Raw genomic sequence first — 12,181 nt, 5'->3', positions numbered from 1 at the left:
CTAATACCAAATTCATTGATGTTTAACCATGTTTGTGAATCAACTTTGTTGTGCGATGTGTTTATCACACCTTCTGCAATACTGATCAGCATCGATTTGGAGTAATTCAACGTCGGGTACATTATGCAAAATAGTTAGAATACGAGATTGTAAACAAATCAATATATCGATACCAATAGAAAGCAATACGGAGATACGTAGTATTCATACATACAGTTCAAAACGTAGCACAGTCAAGATGATAAAGTCCAAGTTTCTCCAAATAATAAAAGTTAAAAACAAATTCAACAGCAACACAGTGTTCTAGGATAAACAACTATAGTATCAGTTAAATGCAAATCTGAAAATTCAAGTCAAATTTCGGTGAAAAGTTACAAAATTCCTTAGCACGAAGTGATGAGCAGCAGCCAGGCGAGCGCCACCATCAAGTTCATTGATAAATACACTTAAGATTAAAATGAACAGAGTTAAAAGTCAATTGCAAGTTATTATAACAGATAATAAAATAAAATTGATTGATCATGCACTCAAAAGTCATATCAATTAAAGTACTTGAGCCAAATAAAGTCATTATTAAAGAAGATACTTATTAGCATGACGGCATTTGCTAATTAGTTCAGATCTGCTGTTCAAGGTGCTAGATTTATCGGCTGTGAATATGAAATATTTTTCCCATAAGCAGAGTTGACAGCGTTTGGAAGCATATGAGTTCAAATGTTTTAGAATAGACCATTTTATATCAAAGTTGGTGTTGCTATCATTGAGGTTCCAGAAATTCTTGCTGAGGGCAGTTTGTAATAATAATATAATAATGATCTGATTACGGCAGTGTATGATTATACAAAGTAAACAACAGACTTCAGTTTTTTCTACTTAAAAATTGGAACAGGAATAGGAATCAAACAAGGGACTCATGCAATCCAAACATTGCAATATCCTCCCAGCAAACACAAAACGTTTTCGACATCATTCGCAAAAGGTTATAAAAGGATGTCAGAAAACGTATAAATGTCGGGTTATATAAAGGGTACATTAAGGGTATAAAACGTTTTCATAAAATTAAATAACAGTTGTTGGTAATTTACTGCACAGCAAACACAAATGTTGTACAGAAAACATTTAAATGTCGGGTTATATAAAGGGTATAAAAACGTTTTAATAACAAATCATTCTAAACAGAATGTTATTTTGGGGTTGAAAAAATATTTTGCAAAAAATGTTTGCCCAAAATATTTACAATTACGTTTTTAAAATGTTTTCACGACCTTTATATAACCCGACAATTAAATGTTATTAAAACGTTTTGTAAAAAACATTTGAAGAACATTTCTGTATTTGTTTGGGGCAAATATTTTAACATAATGTTATTTAAGTGTTGACAAAATATTTGGCCAAAAATGTTTGCAAAAATAGTTTACAATGACATTTCGAAAACATTTTGAAAATATTGTTGTAGTGTGTTTTTATACAAAACATTTTAAAACGATTTCATGACCTTTATATAACCCGACATTTTAATGTTATTAAAACGTTTTTACCTAAACCAAAACCCAAATTATAACTTATTTAAAACGTTTTAAAAGCGTTTTTGTGTTTGCTGGGCTGTTTAAAATAAATTAACAAAACTCATCCAAATCCTGTCGCTATCAATCCACGAGGGAAGAGGTGCATATTCTCTGGGTTTATACATTAGCAAACAAAATAAAAACTTACACGTATTTTGTGTCCATGCTTTGTAAACTTGACCTTAGAAGATCTATAGAAGTTTCCGGGTCTTGATCAATCTTAACAAAAGAAATAAAGATACATCAAAATGGTTATTGTTTTGCACGTTTAGACCAAGAGAGATCACCCAGAATAATTTTAACGTGAAAATTTGTTTAGCACAAATAAATGTTAAGAGTTTATCTCAAACTACTGCTTTGTGCAAAACAATAGGCACTTTTCAGGGGAAAGCAATGTAATGTATAATTAATCACTAAAAGCTAACGAGAAGTGGCCACAATAAGAACCCCCACATGCAATTACGGAGATAGCGTTATAACTAAGTAGGAAACATAAAATTAATAGCTCACTGATAACTACCTTGTTCACATATATAAACTGGCCTCAAAACGAAACTGATAATTTTTCACAGGGTCATATCTTAAAATCCTCTCCATAAAAACGAACAAAAATTTCACACAGGATTACTTCAATACTCTACTCTAAAGAATGGTCAGTAACCAAACAGTTGTCCAACTGACACAACAGCAAAATGCACTGACATGCAACACCTTCCTGGACCGTATTCACAGCGCAACAGATTTCTGTGGGTGGGTTCCAACTATTCGCCTGTGAATGTGATCCCGGAAGCTGTTCCGTGTCAGTGCATTTTACAGTTGTGTCAGTTGGACAACTGCTTGGCTACTGACATGTGTTTAGAGTACATGTAGAGTATTGAAGTAATCCTGTGTGTAATTTTTGTTCATGTACAGGCGAATAATTGGAACCCAGCCAAAGAAATCGCAAGGTTTTTTATACGGCGATCATCAGGCAGAAATGACAAGTTTTTGCACGGAAGAGTGGAATTAGCTTTGCGCGGTCGCGACGCTCAATATTGCGAGCGTACAATGCGTTTGTTGCGACAACGGCATAAAATGTGCATGTGCAGGACCGCGCAGAACTGTTTATCTGTCTTATTGTGGTCCGGCGATTTTGTTTTACCTTTGAGATTGATTATATTGTCCTTGTTCATGTTTATGGCATTTTTTTTTCTAGGCATAAATTACATTGACTACGTTAACGAATACCGGTGTTTGATTTTTTTATCACTTCCCATCGTAATTTATAGTCAATAATAGAGAGAGAGAGAGAGAGAGAGAGAGAGAGAGAGAGAGAGAGAGAGAGAGAGAGAGAGAGAGAGAGAACGAAACGAGAGAGAACGAGAGGGAGAGGTAGAGGAGGGGGTAATGGCGGATAGAGGGAGTGAGAGAGAAAGACAGTGAGTAAGAGATAATAAATATTGTATATAGGCCTACATTGTACTGTACTTTTCTTTTATTTCGACAACGTGAATGCATGAAATCGAAATTACATTGTTATATCCTAACTCTTCCCAAAAGGTATCTAATGGACTCTTGGATCCTGGAAATCCACCAAAGTTGCGTCGAACTGCATGCATTATGTTATCCTTAGTTGGTTCTTCTCCCGATTGTTCAGAAAAGCTATATACCATCTTGATCAAGCTGCAAGGAACACAGACAATAATTATTATACATTGATAGTGACATGGTAACCAAAATGATTTTATAAAGTGCTCTAATAAAAACTATATTATTGATAGCACGGGCTTTGAATTCTACGTGTAGGTTGACATTTGCATATAAGATATCATGTGTGCATACACGCCGCCTAAAAGAAATAATTTGGACGTAAGTTGACAAATAGGCATCATAATCAAATACTACTACTACTACTACTACTACTACTACTACTACTACTGCTGCTGCTGCTGCTGCTACTGCTACTACTACTACTACTACTGCTACTACTACTACTACTACTACTACTACTACTACTACTACTACTACTACTACTACTACTACTACTACTACTACTACTACTACTACTACTACTACTACTACTACTACTAATAATAATAATAATAATTACAATAATTATAACTAGGCGGTCACCCGTATTTGGCGGTTCTCGGCTGTCGCGATTACCTAGCTGATGGTGACTGTACCCACCAAGTTTCATGCCCATACGACAGTTTTTACTACTTTGACCTCAGATTACCCCTGGTGACCCCGCACTGACCTTCCCAAAATTTGGCTCTAAATGGTGACTGTACCCACCAAGTTTCATGCCCATATGACAGTTTTTTATTAATTTGACCTCATGACCCCTGGATGACCTCGGGTGACCTTGACCCACTAACCAATACAAACTTGTTTGTCTTGGGTCAATACGCACCCACCCAACAATTTTGAGGAACGTGCGATCCACAGTCTGAGAAAAACAGTTTTTACTAATTTGACCTCAGATGACCCCTGGGTGACCTTGACCCACCAACCAATACAAACTTCAAGGTCAAGATGCACTCACCCACCAAGTTCAATGCCCATATGACAGTTTTTTACTAATTTGACCTCAAATGACCCCTTGATGACCTCTGGTGACCTTGAGCCACTAAGCAATACAAACTTGTTCTGTCTCGGGTCAAGACGCACCCACCCATCAAGTATGTTTTCAGCGAATGTATGCATTAAAACACAAAAGGAAGCAAGTTTGTTATATATAAACACTGTATACCTGAAATAAGATGGACATTTTGGTGATATATTGATTTTGTTACGGGCACTAGCTTCTCTCCATTTGCTTGGACTTACATGGCAACACTCCAAAATATGGCAAGTCGGTTGAAGGCCACTGCGAAAGCTTCAGAAGGAATATAATAGTTAGGTCAAAAACCTCAATTTGGTGACCACTCTCTGGCTAGTAAGGTTTGACAATTGATTCGACTTCTATGTACCATTTAGAAAAAATATAGCCCCCATGTTCCTCGCAAAAATCCCGGCATTTTTCCAAAATCCAAAATGGCCGCCGCCACCATTTTGAAAATTTAAGTTTTGAACCAGAGCACCTATAATCATGCACACAGACACTTTTTTGGATATGTCGAGTACAAGGATTCCGATTCTGACATTAGTTTGACATTACGGCATCATTTTCACCCAGAAATCCAAGATGGTGGCCGGTACCATCTTGAAAAATTAAGTTTTGAACCAGAGCACCTAAAATCGTGTACAAAGACACTTTTTTGGATAAGTCGACCACAAGGATTTCAAATTTGACATTACTTTGTCATTTTTACCCAGAAATCCAAGATGGTGGCCGCCGGCGCCATCTTGAAAAAAAAAGTTTTGAACCAGAGTACCTTTTTGATGTCTATATCTATTCATCCTACAAATCGTAAGTAAACCAATATTTTAAATTAGCGCTCTAGGTTCGCCCGAGAACCTGGGTATTTGTTAGTTAATCTGTCAAATAACTTGGGTAAAACTGACAAATTTGTACCAAAATTGGCGTTTACTCTTTACATTGGTAAATGTACAAAACATGGCTCACGTGTCTCTAAACATAGAGATATTTCAAAATTGGTTTACAGTATTGTCACAAATCGAATATGGACATATAGAAGTCTTCTTGCCTACAAAATTGGAATTTTGTTTAATTTAGAATGACAGAATAGCATGTGCGAGAGAGTAGTCTACGAAACTCTAAAATCAGGCATTGACAAGGTTTGAACATGCCTTTGTTGCATTTCGAAGTCGTAAATATCTATCATAATTATTTTTCAAGGTTCTGTAAACACCTCTGCAAAAGTTAAGGACAATCGACAATCGGTAAACACTGACTGCTCGAAATAACTTCCTCTCCAAAAAGAGCGTGGGCTGAAATGCATCGTTAAATGTACAAGCCTATTTGAAGAATTTCTTATCAGCTAACAAAATTAAGTTTGCTAAAATATTAATCTAAAGACTTCCCTCCTTCATCTGCACCATCAATTTTGCACCTGTGATCAATATTGCTTGGCAAATATTCACAACATTTGAATCAAATTTCTATCATCCCTTAACTAGCCAAATCCCTCAGCGGGCTTGTGTGCATACGTTCTGTATGCAGACATGACCTCTTGCATGCCTATATACGTATCGGATGTTTAGATTATCACATAATGTAAAATCTAATATTGCGCAGGTTGCGGAGATTGTGACGTCATTACGACGTCATACGAGGCATGTTGATATTTACCATCGTATTTATTTATTTATTGATAAGGGATCAAGGTACCAAGTTAGCATACATGCAAAATATATTTCATGAATTGTGAGGTCAAATTGTGCACGGAATTAAACTTACCTATAGTAATCTCGAAGCCCAAAGAACTGTTTCTCTTGTTTTGTGTATACTTTCCAGTACGCTTTAGCAAGATTTTGAATGATGTCTAAAATCCGATTGGCAGCTTGATCCTTTCCGCATATGCCCCTAGCAGATTATTATGATAGAATTATTAGATTTTTATTAGATTTAATGTCGTTAAATTTTATGACACACCGGAGATACTAAAACACCATATTAATACTAATTAAGACTGTTTTTACAAAACCAATAGAATAGTGGTAAAACTCATCAACTGGTGTTTTATTCGTCTAGACCAATTGGATTTCTTGAGAGTTGAGAAGCTCTGTTACGGCGGGAACTAGTATTGCCAGTCCTTTTGTTATTTTGTAACATAGGGCTATAAAGATTACATTGATTTATATACGTACATCGCCTCGTTTCATGGTGTTATTCATTCCTCTCCTCCTAATCCATATGTGTGTCGCCCTTATCAATAAATCTCGACTCCTCCCAGTTAATTTAACAAGAAACATTTTTTTCTGACCTGGTATTATCTACTTGTTTCACCAATATAAATTACAGCCACTGCAATGGATTCCGTACTGGATATATTGTATTCACAACTCCCCTTTTATCTTTTATTGACGTCCTAAAATTGTACGTGATTTTATGGCCGTAGTAATATCATATTTCTTGTAGATTCTTTGTATTCTTCCTGACAAACTCTGCATGTATGGTATGACTGTGAGATTTCATTTTTTTCGCATGTCTTAGTAAACTTTAAAATACTCTGCTACAAAGTGAAGTAAGGACTGGAGACACCAGTTCCCGCAGTAGTACAGCTTCACAACTCTGAAGAAATCCGACGGATGAAACGTCAGTTGGTGTGTTTTATCATCGTTTCGCCCCTACTCTATTTGTTTTGTAAAAACAATCTTAAATAGTTGAACAATAACAAACCGGATGAATCTCTACAGTAAATATATTAAGGCAAGACATGCGCCAAAAACACTTTTCTGAACTAACAATGGTAGGGACTTCATATTGTATATGACACCATTATACTAAAATATTAGAAAAATGCAAAAATGTCCTTGCATATTTTATTGGCGGCCATCTTGGATGTTTGGTTTCGGATTTCAAAAGGAAAAATGTACGCAATCATATAAAGCTAGAGAGCCCTTTTTTATTCGAAAGATCAATTTAGTTTTGGCTCAAAAGAGGCGAAAAACAACAAAATGAAAAATCTAATTCGCCATTGTTTTTACAAATAACAAAATACACATTATGTGTCATTCAAATTGGTTGGAAAATGGCGTACATTTGCTATTTTGAAGGCGCAAAAAAGAGAAACATTCTAAAAACATCTAGGGACACCTTATTTTTATGCAAATTAGATGGCAATTCATTACATACAACATGTAAAAGAAACAGGCACTAGATTTATTACAATTTGTTGTGAAGATAACATGATAAAAGCTTTTTTTTTGCTTTTTGAGATACAGATTTTTGACTGTAAAAATATTATATATCACCTCTTGAAAAACCATCAAATACATATTAAATATCACTGCTGAGGAACAATAAAATATATAAAAAATTCATTTGATCGCGGAAGATGCTTTAGTTGTACGTAAATACCTCAAGCTAGATCCATCATTTGTCCAGATTTTATTGATACAAATTATTGATGCAGTTTCTTGGAAACCATAAGTGCGTTTTTTGTGGAACAAATCATATGTGAAAGAAAAACGTCTGCTCTTTTACCTGGAACGACAATGGAATATGACTATAAATGGGTCTTTTGATGCAGGTATTGCCTTAATGCTTAAGCACTGGTGGGAGGGGGTAGCATTGAACCCGACCTTAGATACCGCGTTGGCCGGCCGAATGTAGGTATTTTGCACGATATAAAATGCCATATAAAACAACTTATCAACAATAAGAAAAATATCCTTTGCTTCATTTTCATATTAGGGTGTGTCAATGGTCTGTCTTACTCAAGGAAAGACGTTAGTTAACATTTGTCTCAATAAAATGAGGACAAAGGATGGATCTAGCTTGAGTTAGCAAAACAATAATTGCGAGAAAACTAAAGCGTTAAACGGGGGTTCCAATTTATCTAGTGAGAGCCTGTCATCTCTTGGCAAAAAGTACCCTTACCTAGCAGTTTCGATCAGATCGTTTTCGTCAGGCTCATCCCTAGAGACAGCTATACCTCTATTCATTTTTGCAGGATCTAAAGCCCAATTAGATATACCGATAAAACCAACTTTCTTGTGGGAAGGGACATTGAGTTCGTCTTCTTCAGACCCGGTTTCCAAAAGCGGGTGTAAACTCTGTAAACAGATCAAAGTGTACAATTATAACGTCCCCAAATTGACAAAAGAAATAAAAAATATAGCAAATGTTCATGTTTGTCATGAAATGAAGCGATTTAAGATCACTAAATAGAACAAGCACCGTCGCACATGTCATTAAATCTATTTTTTTTGGTTAAAATTTAACCTAGTTGAGATGAAAGGAGGTGTATAGATTGCGAATTTTCCCAACACGGTTTGGAACGGGCAGGATATCTGTCCATTTGTGTGTGAACTTAGCTATCCTAAAAAGAGTTTGCAAATGAAGTTGAATACAAGAACCCCTAATTGTAAGGGTATAATGACGTCTGAAATTACTTGTGGTTTGCGCTACGATAACCAATATATTCCGAAATAGTATTAAACAAATAAATATTTCTAATTATGTTAATATAAAATTTACATGCACTAATCATACCCATAGATTTATTATATACAAGGTCATTCCAATAATACTTTGGTTTTCATTTGTCATCATTAGCAGAGGAGTGAAATTTTGATTGCAAAAATTGAACTAGGGCATGTCGGAAGGTTAGTGTTTGAAGTTATCTAAATGGCGAAGAGACCAACGAGAGCAATCAAATTTGCGAAATGATATTGGAAAATATCCAAAGGTGTTTTGTTTTTTCTGTATGATAATTATGCAGCTACTTACGTTTATTGTAATTGTTTGATTAGGTTAGGTTTTGTGCAACTTGAAGCATAAACTAGTCTTGCAAATTATCATATAGAAAGGTCAGAAATTATTAAGTGCTGCATAGTCGGACTGAATTGCTTGATCTCATTATCATCAATTTATTGGAACTACAACGTGGATACAAAGCAAATGGAGAATGTGCTGGTATGCGAACATTCTTTTATTTGGTGAGAGAGTTACATTACATAAGAAACAGTATCACGATAATGTATAAAAAATAATAAAAAATGTAGACATCTTTACAGTGGAACAAAGAAAGCTGAAATTGATGAGAGAGTTTGTTTATGCTATTCTTGTTAAGCATTCTTTACTCCGTGTTGTTTACAAGTTAACTGCGACGGATGTCTAGAAATTGTACTAAGCAAATATTTCCTTAGAAATCTCGGATCCCTTAATCTAGTAATATTCACAGCTCATCTTACCCCCTCAGAAAGTCAAATTGGCACGGTCAGGTGGTGTGTGGCACGAATTTACTAAATTCAGAAATTTCCCATTGTCTTCCGTGTAATTGAATGGGATCATTTTAAAATTTTAAAACGCTTAGGATATCACAAAGAAATAGGTCTCATATGTTAATAAATAATATTAATACAAGCTAAAACCGTTGCATGGGGTTCGGTAATGAACCCCACAAAACTATCCATCGAATTTTAATTAAATCCAGTACACATTGATTATTATTTGAGAGGCGCTGTGACGGTTTTAAATTCGCCTTGTTGGTTAGGCTCCGATCACTCAGCAAATTAAACGGCGCGTACCAGTGATCACGGCAGCTGCGAAATTCACTACCGGATTCACTACCGTGTTCCGAGCGTATGGAAAGTGCCGTACGGCTGAGCGGTTTTGCCGTCTTTCTCTATCAAGGCGCTCGCCTTACTCGCCGGCAGGACACGGTAAATTAATTTGTTTTACGTCCTCTTGGTACCTCGCGCCCAACGTTACGTTAAAATGACAACCATGCTAAACAAACAAAGAAATGAAAATATCTGTTGCAACTTTTGGATTTGGATTCAAGTAATTCTAGTTGTACAACAATATTTCTTTTACTATACATATTTCTGCCTAAAATAACTTTATAGCATTGTTTAAATATCAAAATGAAGTAATAATTGCAAATTTCAATTAACACTATCGCATCTGTAGTTTCCCGAGTATATAAACAGCACGAATATTTTTTCGCTCAAATTATTAATTTTATTTAATAGGGTTCCCATTTTTGATATTATTTAACATCCTTTCAACGATTTGCGATTAATGATATTGTTGAACGCTCCAACATGAAATTATATATAGCTGGGAAAATCTGTATATTAGGCATAAGACATTGAATTCAATTTTTATATCATACAGCTATAGCTATTATTAGTTTATTATTATTAATAATTATATCCACGGCATACCCCAGCTCAGGTACGGCTAAGTGCATTGCATTCCCCGGCCCATTAAATGCGGGCATCCTTTCAGCAAACCAGGGCAATGTTCACAACCCATTTTACTTGTTGGAAAACCCCTGGTAAGTTACGACCCAATCCCGGGTCTCACCCGGGTAAAGTCCCCGTCCAAATTCCCGGGGTTTTTATCGACGTCAATTCTTATGCCAGTCCCGGCCAACACCCGGCTCCTCCGGGACACATTTTGAGTCAAATCCCGGGTCACATGTTGTCAAGTCCCGGACCATCTACCCAGGGGCCTGGGATGCAATTGACAGGTACATAAAAAGGTTGCGACCTTTTTACGCAATGTTGAGTAAAATATTTTTTGCATTGCAGCAATGAAGAAAGGCTGTAAACTGTGTCAGCATATTCTAAAGGTGGCAACTATATGATATTATTTTATACAACTTTGCCTTAAATGTTCCGAAATAATATTAAACATGCATTTCAATTCAATCATACCTTTAGTGGCATTTTCTGTGAGTCCTCAGCTAGACCAATTTCATCAAGTACAACGACAGAGACAAATTTGGTAAGATCCCTTCCTTCTTGGAATTTACCACATTGCCTGAATGTACCGACAATTCCCTCCGGAGTTGAAAGAGGGCTGCATTGGTAAGAGATCATGTGAACCTATGTTAAAAAAAATATTAGTGTTATTTATTGAGCCGTAGACAGCAAGTAAATACAGAACAAGTTGGTTAAAAGAAACAATATCATGTTTAATTTAAAATACACACTATACGTTTATATTGTTATTATATATTGTTTATATTGTTATTGATATATAATTTTCTTTTGTTTCAAGTCTCATATTATAGTCGTTAGTTCTATATTCCATAGTTATACAACGTTTGTAAAAACAGTACAGATTGCTTATTAACCCTAACCCTATTAAATACCACACAATTTCTAAAGGCCTCCCCTCCAGTATCGCGGGCGCGGAAAACACGTAGGTCACCTCCGATCAAAACCGAGCGGTAGTCCCGGGTTCGATCCCCGGGCGCCCGCTCAGCCTTTTTATTCTTCTTTTTCATCCCATCACGACTACCTGCCCGCTTGTGCAGGTGAATCCCACCCTATTTCCTGCAACCCCCAATTTAATTAACAATAAGCGTTAACTAATCCTAACGCCAGTAAAAAGCACAAATTAGAGACTTAGCGAAATGAAGTTTGAAACCACAAGTTTGAAACCACTCTGCCATTAAAGCCGCTAGAAAGTAAAAAGTTAACGCAAGAATCTATAGTGTGCCGTAAATTATGATGAAAATACGTCATAATTTAGAACAATAGTTTGCATATTTCCTCAAAGACTACATAATTACCACTTATGTATTATCTAGTTAATAGACCAATTATTGGAAATCTAATTTGGTTTGGATAAAAACATGCTACATGTTGCTGAAAATTATTGATTGAACTAGATCAAAATAATTTTTGTTCCAAACGTCACACTTGATATATACTTTTGTGTGTGCTCATGACAAACACCAAATCAGTATGCGGAACCAAATTTTGGCTTGACTTCAACGCCAAGGGGTTTAAGTTCCCGTAAAAATGGCCTGGTTTTACTTGAGCCAGCAGTATACGATAATTCTGGAAGAGTAAAGCAGGTGCGTAACATTTTTATATATAACATGTCATAGGTTGTGCCTGGTAAGAGAGGGGGTAGGGCAGCTCCCCCGTGGGACATTTTGTCTTCCTTCTTGACCCTCCCCTTTTGGATGCTGCCTTTGAGAATCAGCCCACGCCCTCCTAACAGAAAAACCCTGACAAAGTCACTGGGGAGGGAAAACAGG

This window comes from Amphiura filiformis, unplaced genomic scaffold (assembly GCF_039555335.1).
Source record: "Amphiura filiformis unplaced genomic scaffold, Afil_fr2py scaffold_57, whole genome shotgun sequence".
Classification (NCBI taxonomy): Eukaryota; Metazoa; Echinodermata; class Ophiuroidea; order Amphilepidida; family Amphiuridae; genus Amphiura; species Amphiura filiformis.
Note: the sequence above shows the minus strand (reverse complement) of the source record.